Source organism: Meleagris gallopavo, chromosome 6 (assembly GCF_000146605.3).
Source record: "Meleagris gallopavo isolate NT-WF06-2002-E0010 breed Aviagen turkey brand Nicholas breeding stock chromosome 6, Turkey_5.1, whole genome shotgun sequence".
Taxonomy (NCBI): Eukaryota; Metazoa; Chordata; class Aves; order Galliformes; family Phasianidae; genus Meleagris; species Meleagris gallopavo.
In genome coordinates, this window is record NC_015016.2 from 41065802 (window position 1) to 41087986 (window position 22185).

At 37.7% G+C, this 22185-nt stretch overlaps 1 long non-coding RNA gene across 2 annotated transcripts in view; it reads left to right on the top strand.

Annotated features, from left to right (window-relative positions):
• The first annotated feature begins 6 nt into the window (after positions 1-6).
• The window catches only part of LOC104911545, a 55167-nt gene continuing 32988 nt past the window's right edge, over positions 7-22185 (top strand). For both annotated transcript variants that reach the window (XR_004160170.1, XR_004160169.1), the window contains exons 1-2: positions 7-106; positions 2774-2829. This is a non-coding gene — a long non-coding RNA (uncharacterized LOC104911545). The remainder of the gene's footprint in view (positions 107-2773; positions 2830-22185) is intronic.

Here is a 22185-nt window from a genome sequence, read left to right on the forward strand (position 1 = left end):
CTGGCTGGCGGCCGCGGGGGGAGCGGGAGCCTTCCCTGAGGGAAGAGGAAGGGCTGAGCCGCGGCGGGAGCGGCGTGGAGGCTGACAAGGAGGAGACAAGCCTAATGTATGTGTTTATAAAAGGATGAGGCACTGTGGGGAACTATCTTTCACCACCTTAAAATAGTGATCTTTGAATCACAGAATCATTAAGCTGGAAAAGACCTCTAAGATCATCTTGTCCAACCCATCACCATCTTACCACTGAGCACGTCCCTCAGTGCCACATCCACAGGCTTCTTCAACACCTCCAGGGTCGGTGACTGCACCACCTCCCTGGGCAGCATGTGCCACTGCCTCACTGCTCTTGCTCGGAAGAAATGTTTCCTAATATCAAGCTGAACCCCCCCGGCACAAATTGAGGCTACTCCCTCTCGTCCTATTACTGTTACCTGGGAACAGAGGCCGACCCCCAGCTCACCACAGCCTCCTTTCAGGCAGCTGTAGAGAGCGATCAGGTCTCCCTTAAGCCTCCTCCAGGCTGAACAATCCCAGCTCCCTCAGCTGCTCCCTATAAAACTTGTGCTCCAGACCTCTCACAGCTTTGTTGTCCTTCTCTGGACATGGTTAGAAGACGCTAAAGGAGAATAAAGGAGAATGGATGATATTGGGTTTACCAAGAAGAAGGTGCTAGTAATTGCATCGTGTGGCAACCCAGTCCAATGTTGTGCTGCTTCCACAACTCCGTTTAAACTTTTGGATTCTCCATTTTAAAATCTTCCTTTTTATGAATAAGACAGCTCTAGATTATCTGCCCCTTAAATTATCCTCAGACATGGCACGTTTGGTAGATAGTTTTTTAAACTAAGTGTGTTCTCTGTCTCCTGAAAAATAAGTTTTCTATGCTGAAGGCAGGCTTAGGTACCATTTTCCTCTGTCACCCTCTTCAAAAGCTTTGTCTTGTCCCTTCAACCATTCTGGGTATTTCAGTGATATATATCCATAAAAATCAGCATAATATCTTGTTCCCAAATCCCAGAACTTCTTTTACTGTCAGCATGAAAAACAATAATGTCACTACTTTCAAGGAGTGTTTTTTGTCTCTTATGTGCCATCCATGACCAATCTTACTATGAGAAAAAAAGATGAAATCTCCTAGAAATATATTTCCAGTGACTCAGATCTGAATCTTAAAATCTGTTAAGGGGGAAATTACTCGTTTGTGCAATAGAGGAGAAGTATTTCCCTTAATGGAAATTCTGGGTTTGGGGAAAATGCGCTATTTGCCACTAACGGGACTTTGGATGACTTTCTCCCTATGTTTTCCTGGGGAAAAATAATTTATTGTCTGAATATCATTTGTGATTATATTGTTTTTCTTCCAGTTAAAATCCATTTCAGCGAGGAAAAATATATATATATATATAATATGTTATAATTGTAAGAAGAGAGCTATTGTCTTCTCTAATAATGACAATAATATCCAAGGTGATTCAGCCAATGAGCCTATTCTGTAATAAAGCAAGATTCTGCTGGCTGAGCTCTAGAAATAATCAGAAATATGTTCATGCTGATGCTAAAACTGAATTATTGTCTAGTTCAGGTCTTTGAAAGTCAAAATCTCCAGGCTTTAAGCCCAGAATAAAAACTACATTATTGTAAGAGCTCCTGGATTCCTTCTAATATCCATTTAACAGTAGCAAATAGCTCAGAAGGCTGAAGATATTGTTTCTCTAATGCTGCTTCTGGATGTATTACAGAAATTTAATGAGTAGTAGAGACTATATTAGCACAAGCCTTTCTGAACAGAAAGATTATACTTGCTTCCCTGTTGTTTCATGGGTTGGTTTTCTCTAATGTTTAGAGATTAGAATATCTTATTTCAATGTCCAATTTGTAAATGAACAAGTATTGCTTTAAATCACCCCTTAGAACAATTCAGAAATACATCCAGCTGTTCATATATTTGCAGAAATGTTGGAAGTAGTGTCACAGAAAATCTGAGGATGAACTGTCTTAACTTTTTGAAATGAATTGACTCAGAAAATTGTTCAATGTATGAAGTATCATAGGAAGTTCTTTAAAAATGGATTCACATTATTACATTATTCTTTTAAGTTTCGTTTGGAGCAACCCAACCCTTAATCCTTTGAGGACATTGATGCTGGGTGAATTCTGTCATAATGTTCTTCACCATTCAGCATGGACATTTGGGACACTTCAGCACCTTCATGTTTAACGTTACTATTATTTAGCAAATATAGAGAGGCAGTTAAAACAATTCATGTGTGAGTTGTTGTGGTAAATTGACCCTGGCCAGCAATTAAGCTCTTATCAGTCATTCATCACAATACTCACTGAGCAGGATGAGGGAGAAAATTGGAAGAGAAAAAAAAAAAAAAAAAAAAAAACCAACAACTTGTGGGTCAAGGTAAATACAGTTTAATAAGTAAAATAGTGGAAAAATAAAGAAGTGATGCAGCGATAGTCACTCAGTACCTCCCACAAGCAGGCCATTGTTCAGCCAGTCTCTAAGCTCTGGCTACTTTGAAAAGTCTACTTCCCTTCCCAGTTTTATTGCTCAGCATCACATTGCATGCCATTTCCCTTTGCTGAATTCTGATTAGCTGCCCTGACTTTGTCTTAAAGCATTGTTTGCTGTTAATTAAAATATACTAAATATAGAAATATTTACATAACGTCTCTAGGGAGATTTATTTTGTCTTTAATGTATAATATCATATCACATGATTTATTGTTGAAGTTTTTCACTTTAGACTTTATTTAATTTCAGGAGTTGTCAACAGCTAATGAACAAAATCTAAGGATCTGAGGATCTGTCCGATGGAGGTAAGTAAAGCTGCAAGAACTAGCTTTCTGAAATAAGATTGGTTATTTACATACACTGTTAAGATGATCTCCAAGCTAGCCTATGTTCAGTTTACAAATGAATGTATCCAGTATACAATTACATATCCTTGTAAAATTTAGTGTACAAGGGCAGGATAGAAAGACAGAAGGAATCTGATGAATATTTTGAGGTTATAGCTTGCCAGAGATTGACAAGCTGTTAAAAATAAGAGTTGCTATGATTAAAATAGATGACCTATAAGCAAAAGGTGCTTTACATAAATGACAGCTGAACAAACCTACAAAACATTGTTTTTTTTAACTGAGATACTGGAATGTCTTTCGTGTCTACATATCACAGTCACAAAGTTTGTAAGAAGCCCTCTGTAGGAGACTATGAGTTGTCTGTGCCTGCACTGAATCAAATTGATCACTTTTTATGATTTCATTTATTATTCAAAAATATCTGTGTCTGATAAAGTGTGATTAAAAGAGTTCTACTTGAGGATGTGCAGTGAAAAGTTGTATGGTAATTTTTCAAAAGTTAGTTTTGTCCTGGATTATATATGATTCTACCTCTTCTCAGTGTCAGTGAATACCTTGCTCTAGAAGGTTGCTTGTTATTGGACTGCCTTTTATTAACACGTTGGCTTTCACCAGTACTCCAAACTGTGCAGCAAGTCTGAATAAGCCAAATGACTGATCTATTTATTCAGTTTCTTACTTCTGTGTAATATGATCCTGATATAAAACACAATCAAGTTGTGGGGGATTTTCCGATTCAGATGATCTGTCTTGAATCTCATAATCTAGTTGTTCCAAAAAAAAGTTTGAAACTGCCAGCTCTTAAGCTCTGAGTGTGAAAATCACTGTTGCCTCTGCCCAGTTGTGGTGCCTGCATTTTGTTCATCTGCATGAAAGGAATCTGCGTCTGTCTTCTTCTGACACCCTTACGTTAGGCAGGAGCGGATAGCAGTTCCGTAGTCCACCACCTGCTCTGAGTGGACTGTAGGGTCCTGGAGCTGTCTAGTGATGGTGACAAGGTAGATATCTTCTTTTTTTCATGTGACCCTGTATGGCTGTGGCTGTATCCGTCACTGTAACTGACTTCCGCCTTACACCGTCTTTCTGTGACCCAACATGAAACTGCATACCTGGGGGTTCTAGTACTTTGAAGTGCTGGAAATGGATATAGGAAATAGAATAACTCAGAAATTCATTACAATTCATCATTAGATTGGCAAGTTAGAAATGTGCATTTATAAGCAAGTTTGTCATGAATTTAATACTTAGAAGACTGTACTTTGAAGAAATAAGCTGAAAAACCCATCTAAAATCCAAACATGCTGTATTTTATGGGCATGTTTATGAGAGTTGCTAATGAAGCTGATTTTCCTTTTAAAGCTAAAAATAATACAATATACTGATGGTTAATTGTAAACTGCCTAACGAATTCAGCTTTGGGCCATAGTTCACAGTTCAAGAAACTGTTGAACTTACTACGTTACCTTTAGTAACTTTATTACTGTCTATCCAGTTGAGATCAGCAGCTGCTTTCAGGAATTCATTTGCTGAGAGGCCTGAAAATTACATGGAGAAGATGAAAATTGTAATGGATAGAATATCCACTTTTAAATGCTCCTATAACTTTACTTGTCATAGTCCTTCACCACTAGAGGACAGTAAGACCTCGAGATAATGGAGGTACATGAGGTGGTGGAAGAAGGGAAATTGCTAAAACAGCTATGAAATCATTAGTTCAAAAGCTACATGCTTCTAGCTATAATAAAGCTTCTTAAAGAATTGTGACAGTTTGGGAAATGTTTGGAGTCACCGTCATCAGCTATGCATTTTCACTAGTGATGAACAAGAGTCTGTGCCAGCAGAGGTGACCCACTGTCACTGTTCCCACTGCTGAAATGCACCACCTGCCACCTCACCGTGCTCACATTCACTGTTTGGTCTCCAGAAACATTCAGCAAGAGTCGATGAATGTCAGTGGGGGCAGTTGTTTCTGCATGGAGGAATTCAATTGCACGCCTTTGCTTCTTACACACTTCCATGTCAGACAGCATTCTGTCAGACTGCTGCTCTGCTGCCATCTGTCACACAGCAACAACATGTAATGGGATATTGGTGGGAAGGTTCAACCTTTACTGCCACACCACCAACATCTGCCTCTGATGTTGTGCATCAACATAATAAAATAGGAGGCATTACTTACAGCACAGCCCTTACGTGTAACATAGTTAATGTGTATAAGTAACAAAACTTGTTTTAGTTTTTAATATTTTTATTAAAACATTTTTAAAAAGAGAGAGCAATAAGAATATAAAATTACATATTTGACCTTGTTTTTGTGACATTAATGTATCAGTCTGATTTGATGGTGATGGCTGCAATTCTCAGTGAGCTCTCAAGGTGTTTGTCAGAGATTTTTGATGGCACTTTTCCTGCGCTTCGTCTTTGAATGCAGTCATTCATAAATATGTCTACAACTAAAAAGCAATGACATGAATAAGGCGTGATTGTGAAGTGAGGAGTGCTTCTCTCTGACAAGATGGGTCTTGTGAAGGTCTGGTAAAGAGACATTATCTGATTTCTCTTTGAGTTGAATATCTGATTGCACCTCTATACATTCCATTTTTTCGAAATTTTCCAGGTAATGTATTTATGTCAGATGAAAATGGAGTCACAAATTGAAAAATTTCAAGTGATGCAAAATATGCCACGACTGTAAACATAGTTCTGATGCATTTTAGTTCCTGCTTACCAGAACAGAGTCCAAATGTATCACTAGTTCCTCTAAAGGTATAACTAGTAAATTATAAGCATATATGGACAAAGTGATGAAAAAGAAAGACAGATTCACAAGTTTGGACTGTTGCACGCTGTATGGGGCTGCTGAATCACGGCCTGAACCTCTGATTGACCACCTGAAGCGAGCAATGAATCAGCCCTAGGAGCACAGGTGAAGGCAATTCTCCTGTGCTGCTGGAAGGGGTGGAGCCTGGCTGCACCTCTCCTAGACCCATTTAAGAGCTGACTACCGGGGGGAAGGATCTCTTTCTGGAGATCTTTCCTTTGGAGTTTTACAGTGAGCTCAGGATAAGGGTAAGTACTCTTATTTATTCTCTTTCTGGTGTATTTCATAATTATAACATCTGTATATTTGTTGGTTATGTACATGCACAGAAAAACCCTGATGTATGAAACTTGCAAAAGTTCTTTTTGGAATGCTTAAAATAATCTGTGCAAAGTTTCTTTTTTTCTAAGTTTAGTCAAGGAGATATTAAAACTCCACAAGAGGTTTCTGGGTTCAAACCAAACCTTGTACTATCAAGTTAAAGAAGCTGCATTAGTAGAAGATTATGCTTTCTTTAGAAAACTCATGATGTGATCTGTGTAATTGAAATAATCCTTTTTTTTTTTTATGAGACAATTTTTTACTTGCTTCTAAAGAAAAGTTCTCTCTGTTTATATCTTTTACCATATTCACTGATATTTCCAGTGGTTCTTGATATTTTTGCAAAAAGTTCTAGAGTTCTTCACAAGGAGTGTTCATTTTTTTTATTCTCCCTTGTTATGAAACATTTGATCATATCTTAAGGGATATATATGTTAGCGAAATGTTCTTTATAATTCAGCTTTTCCTTTTGGTTATAATCTATATGACTGTATGAACAGATGGCTAAGAAATGTAATGCAGTACCACACTTTTCCACAAGATATATTCCACATATTCCAGAACAAGACTAACAAAAATGGACTTAAAATTATGGTCTTAATCTTGACTATTTTAACAGGTTTGGTTTTTCCTTTTTTCTCCTGAAAGAAGGAGATAAATGTGAGTGTATGTTTTCCTAAAGATTTTGAAATGTGATGAAAATGGTGCTATGTAATGCTAGGTTTTAATTTTCTTCTCTCCCTCACAAATTTAGAAGAGATATTGTCATCCTGGAAACTTACAGAGTAGGAATACCTTTCTGGTTACAGACACTTTCAAATATGAGATGTCATTTCTGGTAGTGTTTGGGTTTGGTTCTTTCCTCACAATCTGAAGCTAATTAGGATCTGCAGGAATTACTCTGATTGCCAGCACTGCCAGCTGTAGCAGCTTTACGGAAAAGCCATAGAATATATTAATTAATCTTACTTAGATGTGTACACAGATGTACTGGTAATATTTGTACTAAATACAAATGGAGAAAACAGAAGTGCTACAGAAAAGACATCCTGAATTCAGGACCAAGTGCCCAGAAAAGCAGCTCAATCCAAACCTAACATCATCTCACAGTTACTTACAATTTGTTATCTAATATCACCCAGCATAGAGATGTGTCAGCAAACATCTCTTAGCTGCATCTAAAGTTCCACCATCTTCCTAAAATATCCCAAGTAAATTCCTTGTTTCAACTTCAAGTCTGGCTAATGTATACTATTTAATAATTCTTACCTGAAGAATAATAGCAAAGTAAAGAGGAAGTGACTGAAGAAAAGGGGGAAACTAAATAGCATATAACCACATGCTCTTCCTCCCCCCCTTCATCAAAAGCAAATACAATAGTTAAAACAGACATTCTTCAAGATTTGGAAAGTAAGATTATGCAATCTGAGTAGTGTAAACTAACCTGTGGACTTTTAAGACATAGAAATAAGAATGAATAGTCTGTTCAGTTTTGTGGTTGAGTCTAAAAAGTATCAGGTATTAAGAAAAATAATTCTTCAGGACACTGAATATCTTCCCTGTTTGGTTTCTCCTTTACGTGCTTAGGTTTTTTCCTCACTCTCTTCTGTCAGCATTGCTGTGTACTACTCAGCTTCACAATCCAGCTGGAGTGATTTAGCTGGTGTGTATAATAACAATATTTCTCATTTTCTACTTCTAAGTAATCGAAACAAGAAATCTAAGTACACATTAGGTATAGATCCACTTTCATATTGGCTCAAATGAAGTGTAAGACCAATTCAATCATGTACTAAGAATGCTGATAGAAAAGGCAGATTTCTAAGTCACCTAGAAGCTTGTTAACATTGTACCTGGCACTTAATTAAAATATTACAATCCAAATAGAAAGTATGGTTTTGCTTTATTATGCTATGGCCTGGAGTGTAACTCTGAATGAATCAGCCTCCAGGCAGTAACAGCAGAGTATGTTTCTGAGAGAAGCAAGCACAGCTGCTTAACCATATGGAAGTATAACTGCAGGAAGCTCTGTTAATATCCACTTCTCACCTCCTCACATACATCCAAATGTGTTGTCTTGGTGCAGGCTCCTTCTTCTCTCTTTGCTTCCCTGCAGCCCGCTACTCTTACGATTCCTCTGTCCTCTGTTGTTCCAAGAGCTCTAGCTGACAAGCACTGAGCCAAATATACTAAGTTTTGCACAGCTTAATCTAGATGAATAGTAAGTGTCTCTGATAACCAAATACATATCACCTATAGAAATAATCAAACAGTTTCATGTCCTTTCCACACAGTTAGAATCTTGCAAGCTGACTATATTGGTTTTCTGAGCATACGTATTGCTTTTTCACTCATTTTGTATAGGTTTACACATCTATATGATTTGATGCTTTGATGCTCCTTTCAGAAGTTTTCTGTAACAGTACTTACAAGGAAGATAGGTGAGACTCAAAGCACAGAGTTCCATGCTTTGAAGAACTAGATCATAAATTATGCACATGACAGCCAATGAACAGCAAACCTGCTTAATTGCTCTGAATAGTTAGATCAGTAGCAGAAGCATGAACATCCCTAAAACAATTATCCCTACCTGATAAATTTGCCAATAGATTTCAAGGCAATGAAGAAATAGTTTATATATCACACACCAGGGCCTATTATTTTATCTGTTGAATTTTCCACAGATATTAGTAAATTTCCCATTTGTTAGGGAAGAATTAAAAATTTTTTAGTATGTTCTTTATTTCTTTCTACATCTGTTTTTCACAAGTTTATTTTAAATAACTGCCAGAAGAAAAGTTAATTCTTATACAGTGACAACAGACATCCTCTAAGAAGAGCAAGGTACTCAAACACTTAGTAAATGAAAACTTTAAGGTGTGACTAATTAAATAGATAGCTCCTTGAGCATCACATGACCACCCTGAAATACAAAATCGGGACTCACTACCAAGCACACAGACGCTACTCAATCACCATCAAACACAATGCATGCTCAGTTCTGTTGCTCTTTCCCTGTGGGCTTCAGGCGCTGCATCCCATCTGTGCACTCTTAATTTGTCTGTGAGCTGTGTACTTAGGCTGGTACTCTGCTTTTGCACCCTTCTGAAAATACCTGCTGCTTAAGGAAAAGCTTTATATGTAACATGCAATTACCCATGCTCAGAAAAGCAGACCACACAATTTCAGCGTCATTCTGTAGGGTGACTGATGATACACTGGTCTTTGAAAAGATAAATCCAAATAAATCAGCATCCTTTCCAGGGTAGCAAGTTACTCTGTTGACACCACACCCTGAACTGCAATGGGAAGAAAACAGACACAGATTAATTTCTTCAGCACATCTTGGCATAGGACACAGCTAAGCACCTGAATGCCATTCTGAAAAGATAGTGCTGTGTTGCCATCCTAGGGAATTGGGTTCGGAAACAAATCTCTCCAAAACAGGTATAGACATTTGTCATTTAGTAGAGATGAATTCCCAGAGTCCTGGAGAGAATGGAGGGAGCACCATCGTGATAACCCTGAAGTGAAGATGCCCATTCATGCCCGTTTCATTTTCAAACCATTTTGCTTTTATGAGGGAAAACAAAAACACGTAGCTGCCCGAGTTTGTGACACTGGTCCTTAATCCAGAAAAAACAATTAGTCTCTTTCATCTCTGTAGACAATTCAAGAGTAACAGGAAGAGCGGAGGTTGCCATTACTTTCAATGTCTCTTCCATGCAGATTAGTTTTCAAAGACAACTCTGAATGTTTCCAATAGCCTTGGGGTTTAGCAGATGCATGAGAAAGAAGTGACAGGCTTTAGGGAGAAAGGGAGAATAAAGTAGTATCTTGAATGTTTCCTTTACTGTTAGATATAGCCAGTGTTTATTTCTAAAGTCATGTCAATGGAAAGGCTTCACCAGAAACTACAACAAATTGCTTACTCAATAAAGGTCTTTCAGTTTGTGCTGTACATCATTTAGTTCTATTGTGAACGTAACCCCAGCTCTGACACTTAACAATTTAAAGCTGGGTAGGTTTACTGTTTCCACAACTAGTTTCATAGTCAAATGGAATGCTAGTAAAATTGTTTTGAAGAGGCAGTGTGAAATGTTTCTTCTGATTTAAGTGCAGTATGTTTTTGACAGGCCTGAGCTATGGATTTTGTGGCTTTATTTACTTTAAGAATAAAGTGACAGTTTGTGCTTATAAATACACTGGGAAAGTGTTCCATAGCATATTTTTCCTTTGAAGTCAATATAAAAGTTTTTTAAAACAAGTAAAATAGAGAAAAGACTTTGCTTGCTTAGTTTTTGTTAGAAACTGCTCTGGGGAGTTAGATGTCATTGTAGCTTTCTTTGTGCAGAGCAGAAGCTTTAAAAAAGACATTTGGGTCTTGTGACTGCAAAGACAACTTTCTGATGTATTTAATATGCATTTTGCACTGCCTTTCCCCAGTGATTTGTAGCACCTGTGCTCTGCTTCCTACCATAGAGATGTTAAGAGGTACTATAGTCTTTCAGTTGTCTGAAGATACTTTGATCCATGTTGACCCCCAGCCAGAAATATCTCTCCCATCTTTTCCCCCTTCCATTATCATACATGGTATCTCGTTACGCAGCACCACTGTTGTCATTATTGTTTAAAAAAAAAAAGACAGAGAAAAGACTGAATTAGGAGCTAAGTGAACTACAGAGTGCTTAGACTTGTGCTGTGAAGCAATACCTAAGGGAGCATAGAAAAAATGTCTTGCTGTTGCAACAGCTATACTTGAGTAGCAGGAATGAAGAGGCCTTGCTAGTACTTGTCTGGTTGTCTTACTATTTGGCATGCATTGAAAGACATTGAAAGGTGGAATGGGATAGAAATGAAGACTGAGAAAATGAGTTTGTGGAAGGAAAAGGAGAGCACAACAAACAGCTCCTCAGAAATGAAGAAACAATTACCTAGTGAACCAGTTCTTTGAAGTCTTCAAGTCATGTTCAGTAAAGTCTACTTGTAGTATCTTTTTCAGTCATGAAATACCTGTGTGTACTGCAGCTATACAGCACATACAAATAGCACACAATGCAGCTTGTGTAGCGTGATCTGTAAATCTAGTATATTTCAGAGAGATCAAATTCACTGCACTTGAACATAATCTTTACATCTGATATGTTAAGCTGACATTTACCACAATAAACTCAGTGCACAGCCTTAGTAGAGTTGGTTAGCACTGGCACGTGGGAATCTTCAGCACGTCTTGCTATACAACAATCAGTTGGACCTACCTGGTAAGAACTTCTATGAGTTGATATTGAGGAGATAATCTCCAATTCCATGCTTCCAGCTCAGAAGATTACAATCATTTTTCATTTACAGTACTGTTTATGTCCTATTTTAGATACATATACACAGTCACAACCCATAAACAGAAGCCATTCCAAGACATGGAGACAGGGTATCAATTAAGACACCATGAAAAACTCCACAAATGCACACTTCTGCTGTTTGCATTACATGCTAGTCTTTTTTCCTTCCTCCTACTTTCCTTAGTTCACTGCTACAGTACTCCTGAAGAAAGACGAATTGTGGCGTGAACCTGGAATATAATCAAAGACCTTTACACCTTCAATCTAAGGTACTCCCAGGGAAGTTACTGCAATGGCATGCCTCACATGTTTCAGAGAGAGGAAAAAATAACTGAACCTTATGCCATATTATTGTCCGTTGTTCTTATCTCAGCAATGCTACAATGTAAACTTGGTTTGTAAATAATTTGTAATTTAATAGTCATCTGACCACAAAATATTCCTTTGTCTGAATCACATTTTTAAAATGATGCATGTTTAAAGGAGTATATGCAGCTCTACTGTTCCCCAACCATTGCTGTTATGCAATGCTATCTAATCTCTCTGCCAGTCACTTACAGCCTCAGGACATTCAGAATGTGCTGCAGTTATGAAAAGCGAAACATCATTTGGTTTTGATACATGTCTCATATAGAATTTAAACACTGCAAACAATGAAGTGCTAAAAAATACTGCTAGTCCAATGACCCAACATATTCTTTAGAAAACTATATAAAGTAACTACACAAATATGACACAATGTTTTAGAGATAAAATCTACACTGTTAAATTCAGCTCGTGTGTAGAGCTAATGCAGCACATAAGAAAACACATGCTCTTTCTGACAGTGTGAATTCCGTAGAAAATACCAAGATTCTTTCATTCGTTTAGCAATTTCCACTTTGTCCAGAATGACTTCTTGAAATGATAGAATACAGCAGCATCCCTCAACAGTGAGCACTTTCAGCTACACAGTTTGAACTGAGGAGAGCAATGGAAACCTAAAGGAAATTGGCATCTAATATTCATCTATGTGAACAGGATCTTCCCCTGGAAGGCAGGAGTTCAGAACTTACACAGGGACAAGTACATTTGAAACTATGAATTCAGTTCTAAACATGCTAACAACTTTTCAGTATTTATCTTCTTAAAGCTGAGCTTCAGCAGCCCACATGGCTGTCTCTGTTGGCACTTCTGCTACTATCAAGGGAATTGCTAGCCTAGCAACGCAGGGATTTCTGAACAATCTTCTCAAAGGAAATGGATGGAAAAAGCTATGTGAGTGTTCTTGCAACTCTTAAAAGCAAAGCTACTTTTGCATAAAACCAAGAGTGACATCAATCTCTATTAAAAATGGCAGGAGAGATTATCCCCATGGATATCAAAGCAAGTACTGACATGTTTGTAGGCCTTATAAAACACATTGCTAAATTGATACCTTAATGAACTGCAGCCATTTTCATGATTGAGCAAAGATTGTTCCAGAAAGAAATTTAGATGTGCCATCTTCTGAAGTCTCTTGCTCCGATTGTGCAATAAATGACTTTAAATGTCTGACTTCTATAGACACTGCAAGGGAAGAGTCAGATTTGCCCAGACAGAATACTGAAGAACAAAAACAATAGCTACCTAAAAGAATATATTTTCTTCTATCCATGTGAGCTTTATACCTGGTTTCTCTTGAGATACCTGATGTCTCCATAATTCAAACTTATTAACTGAAATAAGAATTAATTTCAAAGTTATTTGGATATAGTATATCTGGAGACTTTTTTTTTTAGCTTGTTGGAAGAGAAGAGGAGTCCTAATCACTGAATTAGGGAATTATGACCCCTTTAGCTTTCTCTCTCTACCCCCACATGCTATGCACTCTCTGCTATACATTAGTCTTCCCTACAGCCTCAAGGTCAGGGCGCTTTTCTGGGGAAAAAAGATATGGTGTCCAGTTGGTAAAGGATAAGGAAGCCAGTGAAATCGCACAGGTACCAATCTTTCAGATTGGTTGGTAGCAACGTATTCAGATGTGTTTTTGAAGAAATCTTAGTTTAGATTTAGTGTTACTAATTTGCAAATCCAGATGAGAGTAAGCTATTAGACTCTTGGCTCTGACAGAAAGGCAGTGAGCAATAAGATATGAAAGGTCCTACTAGATTTCAGATTCCCACTAGCACTGAGGCTTTTGTAAAGAGAACTTTTGAGTATTCTCAAAACTATTAAGGTCAATATTCATCTTATTTCTTCTATATTCATTCTGTGTTAACATCAGTATAGTTTTGTAGCTCCTGGTTGAAGCAATAGCTTGGCAACATCACTTGTTTGTTATTAGTATTTCTCTTTTATGCTGGATTTTATTTTGGTTTTGTTTTTGCTCTGACTTTTCCTTTCCATCTAATCTTTTTTTCCTGGTGAACAAGATTGATTGCTCCTAAGCACTGTGACCACACACAGTATTCAGTCAGTTGGTCTAGGATGAAATAACCATGAGACTGCAAAATCTGAGATGTCCTTCTCAGTTCAGTGACAACACAGTGATGACAAAATATATGTTCAAGAGCTCTTTGCTGAGATTATAACTCATTGTTGAATTTTCAGTTAAAATCCAATTCGGACTTATGACAAACTAAGGACACTTCAAAGCCTCTTTTGAGCTTTTAATGGAGAAATGCCACTGCATCACTTGCCATAAAGGTTACGGAGGTTTATCTGTTCTGACATGCTGAAGCCACGAAGGTGAAAAGCGTAGTTCTGATCATGAATTGCATGGGTATCCAACCTTTTGCCTTGTCTGGACCACACTGAGTGAAGAGGAATTATCTTGGGTTGTATATAAAATGCGTAGGTCCCTCCAAAGGTAGTATTTTCTGTTTATTTCCATGGAAACTACAACAGATACAAAGACCACAATAGCATTATTTGATAGAGCAAATTTTCAACTACAAAACAGTTTTTCAACATAGTTTTTCTCCATCGTTAGCTATGCATTTTCGCTAGTGATGAACAAGAGCCTGCATGCTGTGGTCATCAAAATCTGCACCGTGTCACTGTTGCCACTGCTGAAACACACCATCCGCTGCCTCACTGTGCTCACATCCACTCTTTGATCTCTGTAAACAATCAGCAAATGTCAATGGATGTCAGTGGGAGCCACTTTTTTTTCTGCATGGAGGATTTCAATTCCACACCTTTGCTTCATGTGCACTTCTATGTCAGATGCCGTTTTGTCAGACAGCCCCTCTGCTGCCATCTGTTGCATGGTAATGACTTCTCTTGACATTAGATTCTGAAACATTTTTGGGAAAGACAATATGAGGACGTCTGAAGAGTGACCTGTTTGTAGAAGAACCTAGGACCAGTAGCTCAACCGAAGCTCAGAAACAAGGTAACAGCTTGTATGCAGGCATGGAAATAGGCACCTTAGATCATTTCTGAGGCTTGTTCCTGACCTGGACAGGCAAAGCTGAAGTGAGCAGTGGAGTTCATCATTTTTATAGTTCATGTTTCACTTTATAGTCCCATCCCAGGGCCTCGGGACTGGGGAGAGCTCAGGGCACCAAGCATCCCAGGACAGTGAGAGGGAATTGCCTTTGCTTAGCTTTAGAAAAGGCTCAGGGAGGTTCTGAGTGTTGGCTGCAGTTGCCTACAAGGTGCATGGAAGATTAAACCTGACCTTTCTCAGAGGTCTTAAGTGGTGGAAGGATGAGAGGCACCGGGCTCATGCTGGAGCACAAACTCCCAGATAGAAGAGACTGCCACTGTGAAGGTGCTTAAACTTGGTAGCATTCACCTCTGGCACTCCCCAGATCAAAGTACTGGGTCCAGATTTGTTTAACTATGAATGACTGAGTTTCAGTAGGTTTGCAGAAACCACCGTGTTGGGCAGGATTGCTGATCTGACTGAACGTAGGAAGGCTCTGCAGAGGGATATGGATAGGCTACATCAATGGGCTGAGTCCAATCACAATAATAAGATTAAGTTGCACCCATTGACATTCAGTGACGCTTACTGAATGTTTTCGTGCTGAGCAAACAACAGATATCAGCACAGTGGTGCATTTCAGTGGTTGCAGCAATGGAAGACAAACCACATTCCAAATGGCTGTGCAGACTTTTACAAGCATGGCATGAAATCTCTTGTTTGTCACTGGCAAATACGCATAACTAATGGTGGTGACTATGTTTAAAAAATAGCACTTTGTAGCTGAGAATTTGCTCTATCAAATGATGTTATTGTGCTCTTTGTATCAGCTGTAGTTTCCTTGGAAATAAATAGGAGGCATTACTTTCAGAAAGACCTATTCGTCAGTGGCCCAAGACAATTCCTTTTCGTTCAGTGTGGCCAGGGAAGCCAGAAGGTTGGACACTGTGGCTTTTTGCAACTTCTTTTTAGATCTTAAAGTGTTTCATGTTTCTGTGTGTCCACTGCATCCATCCATTTCAATCACCTTGAGAAATGGAGTCAGTGGAGTGGAGACAGTGTCAATGTACATATATACCAAACTGCCAAAAAATGGAAGTAAGGACTATTATATCCTAAAATAGACAGAGTAAATTTTGTAATATGTAATACAACTACATGCATTAGTAATTTGATTTTTGTGGGTATGTCTATGATTTTTAACACCTGAAGTTTTAGAGAATTCCAGTGTATCAATTTGTATTGCTGTGGTAGTGACTTAGGAAATACAGAAGCCCTGCTTCTGATGGCAAACAAGCTTGCATCATAGTGCCAGGCTGATTTCTATAATGATGCTATTAAACACCATAATTCCACTAACTTAAATCCAGCTGTGTCTCTGCTTAAGTTGAGCTGAAGTGTTTCGTAGATGGTTCCTAGAAAACAAACAGCAGTGTGGAAAAATATGACTGAGTGATTTTGGATTTACAAAACATCTGATTTCTAAGTGAAAAAGATATGAAGTAATGGGTGTCCACTCCCACCCTACTGAACAACTCATTTACTTTAGTTTACTCCGACCACAGAGTCCTGAAAAGGTAATGGGTGATTGCATACCTTAATTCCATTGAGGGAAAGTATTTCAAATGATTCTTTGTTTTGCTTTAGATTGAGGAAAATGATTGCAGTGAATTTCATTCCTTGGTCAGTCAGAAAAACAATCTGCTGGCTTGTTTCATAGTATTCATACCTACACAATGACAACAAAATGTTGTAGTTGCTTTTTCCCATCTCAGTTTAATGACAATTGAACACCTTGTTTTGGATCTGTATCAACTCTTGGTCTTCCATACAGTTTCCAGTAAATTTCAGTCTGGAGTTGCAATGATTTCTAGGCAGTTTGGAACAGCTGTTTGACAGATTGGGATGCAGCGGATAGTGAACTTCTCTGGATATTTTTGAATTTTGCATGAAACTAATCTGAGATAGGACTTGTGAACAATATTGATCGTATGAGAAACAATGTATTGCAGTGGGTTAAACAACCACAAGTCATATCAGGTCTGGAATGGGTATATAAGGATGAACAGAGATGAAAAGAATTGATCATAGAAGGCTCTTGTGGGGAAAAGAATCCATCATACTGCCTCACCGCCCTCACTGTAGAAGATTTTTTTTCCTTATATGTAACCTAAATCTTCTTTGAGCTTGAAGCCATTTCCCCTTGTTCTGTCACCATAGACCCTGCTGAATAGCCTGTCTCTTTCTTTCCTGTAGTTCCTCTTTACATCAACTACTGAAACTACTGAGAAAACAGCTTAATTGATCAGGCTAACTGACCAAATAACTATGATACTACATTGGTTAAGACCCAATGGCTCAGAGTCCTGAGATTCTTTCAACACTGAGAACTTTTCTTTGGTGAAGTAGGCAGAAATTAAGTCTAGTAATTTCTATCCCTTGAGAAACAAGCACCAGCAACCAGAAAGTTTGTGTTTTGTCTTTGGATGGTACCTAAGATTCTTTGTGTTCGAACACAGTAAAGGCATTATTTTCAAGCCCTCCGTGTACTGTTTAAAGGAGTGTTGTGAAGTGCTTGCATAAACACTGATTTATACCAGTGCTTCACCACAGTAGATTTTTTACAATTGCATTTTTCCTCTCTTTTTTGTTTTCCTCTTTCTTTTTGAAAATTGCTTCCCCCTGCCATCTGTATGGAACAAAAGCCATCCCTGGGACTGATAGTCTTGCTTTTGTGTGAAGATACTTTATTTCCTTATTTTTTAACTGCACAGAAATAAAATAGAGCTCAGCCACATAGAGCAAGGTTCTGACTTTCCAGAGCAAAGTCACCAAACTGAGATATTCAGTAACAAGCATTTAACATGAGGTATGAGGGCACTGTTATACTTTGGCCGGGTACAGGTACACAGCTTCCCAGGGATCTGGAACTGTTGGAAGTAGAAACTGTCTGCAGTGCATAAAACAAAACATATATATCCACATCATTTGGAAGAAAAAGGTCTAATTTTACTTTGGTTTATAATCTTGAGACAGAAGAACTCAATCTGATGTTTTAGGCAGTTGTCATCTCCTTAAATGGCATGCAACCTTGGATAATGAGTTAAAAGCAGATTAGTTTAAAGACAGAAACAAACCATGAAACTATTTACTATGAACTATTCTTTGGCCCTCATACTTTTTAAGGTGCAATGATCTTTGCTTCTGATGTGTTCAAATGGAGGAAAAAAGTGAACTTCTTGGGGTGTGTAGGTTATCAAATTTGTTACAAGACTGCTCCTTTACAGGAAGACATCTCTGGTCTGAGTGCATCCCTTTCCCAGCTGTGGCTTTGAGGAAGATGTGAATGTCAGATGATGTTTACTTGAAGAAAAAATCCTATGCTTTCCATCATGCTGAATAGATTTTGCATTTTTTTTCCTTATTATTATGCATTTGAAGAAAAATAATACAGTCCTATAACAAATGAAAACAAATTGAATTTTCCATATTTTGCACTGAAACACTATTTTTAGATGTGATACCTGTGCTATTTTGCTGTACAGGATTTTAGTTGAAATAAGCCATCTAACTTAATATTTGCTGAACATCAAAAAGACCACCATCAATTTTTGTATGTCATATATACATAGGGAACAATAGGGATTAATAAAATACCTGTTCAATTATTAAAAAAAAAAGTCAACTATACATTATTTTGAAATTCTGAGTCTGTGCATACAATGGTATAAGCTAGATAGACTGGCAGCCTTTTGATTGCAGTGCTTTCAATTTTCTTTTATAAGAGTTCAGCTTAGGGAGAGATGCAATGCAACATTCACACGCTTACAGGACAGGAAAGGCAAACAAAACTCTTCACAGTGTCTTCCCAGTAAGGGTGAGTGCTGTTAATGCAAAGTTTGTTCAGCATCCCTGTGGAATTTTGAGAGTGAGGCCTTGACCCTCCACTGCAATGTGATAGCTCAGAGCTCTGTATCCATGAAGAATCTTTTTGAAGGCACTGGTTTACACCAGAGTGCTTTTACGTCACAGAACATTATCTGGCCTATTTGTTTTAAAAGATCACCAGAACTTAACTGAAAGTTAAGTCTTGAAATACTTAACAAGGATATTTCAGGTTAAAAATTTTTTAAAAATTGAGATCACAAAAATGGCCAGGTTAACAAAATAAAGCTAGCATGAAACAGTGATTCTAATCCTGGTTCAAGCAGTGATGAAGCGAGAATACTGCCGGGTCTGATTTCAGGTCCACCATTCCTATGTTGCTGTTACCTTTGTGATGAAAGAGAGAGGTGACTTTTTGACTCTTTTTTTTTTTTACCATGATAATTAAGCAATTGTACCTGCAGATAGATGTACTCTGTCAGCTTATGTTTAAGAACAGAACTGTACTTGTACTCTTTGAAGGAAGGCAAGAACTTTGCCCTGTGCTGAAATAAATGGTTTATTTTTTCTTTGCTATGCTCTGGAGCTTCAGCAACATAGATGTTTCTCCTCTGTGTCCTAACAAATGAGGCTTTTAATAGTGTAAGTTACGTCTACTTAACAGTAATCTATAGGACTTAAACTGAGAGAAACATCAAATTACCTTTGTTTAAAGCCATAGCTCATACAGAAGATTGTTGTTATTTGCAGAGGTGGGACAGAGAATCAGCTGCTTTCCCCATTTCCAACATCTAGGAAATAGATGTTTACTCTGAATGTAATGAGGAGGCACTACAGATTCTCAAAGACCTGAGGATTTGGATCTGAGAAATCAGGCTGTAGCAGTGAAATCTGTAGATATGCTTTGGGACCCACTTTGTTAGGTACTGTGCACACAAAAGAAAAACTGCAGTTTTGTTCCACAGGTAACTAAATCCTAAATACAAATCAACATAAAAAGAATGCACATGATTTCTGCCAATTTGATTTTTTTTTTCCCTTACTATACAGACATCTAGGGTGCTCTGTCAGTTAATGCCATATCTCCCTTTTGTCCTTCTCATTTCATTTCCAGCCATTTCCTTTGACACTGTTTCTTTTGTCCATAAATGTGGATAACTGTTAGTAAAAGTGGGTTACAATATGACTTTAAATACATCACCTTATGAAGGAGGGCGACATATTTGTCACAAACCAACTGCTTGCTTGGAGTGAATTTTCTTTTGAAATAGACTTGTAAGTGCTACAGTTATAAGAGGGGGGGGTCTCTAAATGTGCCAAGTGTTGAGACTGTAACACAGGGAAAAATTACAAAAGGAGAACTTAAGTGTAGCTGCATTGAAGGTCACGATAAGAATTGAGATCTCATGTTCTGAAAGAGTGATCATGAAGAATACAGTGCTTTCAGGCAGTTATTACTCTATAAAACACACCCAGAATTTTAAATGAAGGGCTATAATCCTGTGACACTGCACAATAAAGAATGGGCAAATTGAGTTTATACGTACTTATTTCCAAACATTACAAGAGCAATAGAAGAGCTAATAAGTATCATACAATGTGAATTGTATGAGCATTTTTATTACATAGTTAGGGGCAAATCATGACAAAGGAAGGAAAACAGCTTAACCTGAAATTCAGAATATCCCTCAGAAGGGAAAATAGTCTAAAACAAATAAATGCTTACTTTAAAAACTATTTTTGTCCATGAATTCTAAATGTGAAGGTCAGCGTTTGTTCAGTAGTGTAGTGTGTGTATTGTTGGCTCTGATATTCAGAGTTCCTGTGTTTAGAAAACATAATTACAGAAAAACAAAATTTGGGTATTGAAGGTTAATGACCTTGGTGTATTCAATTTCAAGCTATCCATAAGACAATCAAATCGAGTTTGTGATAATACTATTTTAATAGCTGCTGGGTATTTTCCTTTTGAGAGAGCACTTCCCATGATTACAAGGCATGAGAAGCACAAACAACTTAAAGAAATTTACCCATTTTACCCACTGTAAGTGTTGTCTGTGTTCATTCCTTATGAAATCATCTGACTCCTGGCTCTCGTAGTTTGGTGGTGTTTTGATGAAAGCAAACCCCTGTGAGTGCAGTGCACAGGGTGCTGAGCTGTCTCTGCTCCCCTTGAGGTGAATGAGAGTGGAAAATTTTGGCAACTTGGATCAGAATCTACTTCAGGCTTTGCTCTTACCTTGACTAAGGAACTCTGACCAAAGCACTGAGTATTGTAGATTATTGTAATTAGGTTTAAATACAATAGAAGTGGCTGTGTTGATTCACAAACTTACATAGCCACTACCTTGACAATATCTCATCTGATCTGTAATTGCTGTATGCTCAGAGGTCCACAAGGAAGTGTTATATTTTGGCTTCAGTTTAAGTCTTGTCCTTCTGAGGGCCACAGCAAAAATGCCACTATTTACAGACAGCATCTGTGCTCCGGGTTCTGGTAGAACTATAGATTTTAATCATCTCAAGGAATGGCAGTTTTCACTTGAACAGTAATTGTCTTTCAGCAGTTCTATGAATGCAGCAGATGTAAGGCTTTTTTTTTTTTCAGGGAGAGCAGCAAATCTTTATCAGATAGTAAGTTCATCATGGTTACTGCTTTTGTCTTAGCTGCTTCACTGGTTGCTATCGTGAAGCAACGATGTAAAGGCAGAATTTACATCTTATGCTTTGCTGTCTTCTGAAGGTAATGACAGCAGTTAAGTCAAAGCAGACTATTAATAATAGGAAGAAAAGCAACGACTTTGGTTTGTTCCGCTTTAGCGGGAAATGGAAAATACCACTTTGCAGTTATCAGACTTACTCTTTGTATGGTAAAATTAAGCCAGTGTGGGATATGAGGTATTTCACCATTTAACTTCTTGGATCAAGAAGGCACAAAAATAATTTTCCAGATTCCTGTGACTTTATCATTTCATCGCTTCTAGATTAGAAACTCAAAGATATCACACGGGAAACAGATAAGGAAAACTTCATTAATGGTTTTCCATAATAAGTCATTAAAAACAGACTTATTTTGTGAGCAACAAAACAAAATCACTTAGTCATAATATGAATAAACGTGCTATTATTTAAGCAAGAATATAGATTGAAAGTTAGTGCTAATTTCTAAGCAGTGGAGGCAAGTTCAGGAAAACATTCTAAATATGTGCCCTTGGCAGGTGACACGAGACAAATGAGCATGCATTTATTGCAGGTGACCTTAGCAATACAGTTTTCTGAAAAAACCTTTAGCTTCATCTCAAGTATTGCACTGCAGATTTAAAATTTTAAGATGAATTAAAACTTACATCCAGAATTCTTATTTCATTTATAATACACTTGATACCTGCAGTAATTCAATCACAGCATATATTAAACCTATACTCTGTCTAACAGTCTTTAGGTGAATCTTTGCAATTCTCCCAATTTATGGAAATAAATTAGTTACGATGAATCGTAGGATGAAATGTAAAATGTTTTTCATGTTCTGTCTGAAAGACATTTTTCATGGT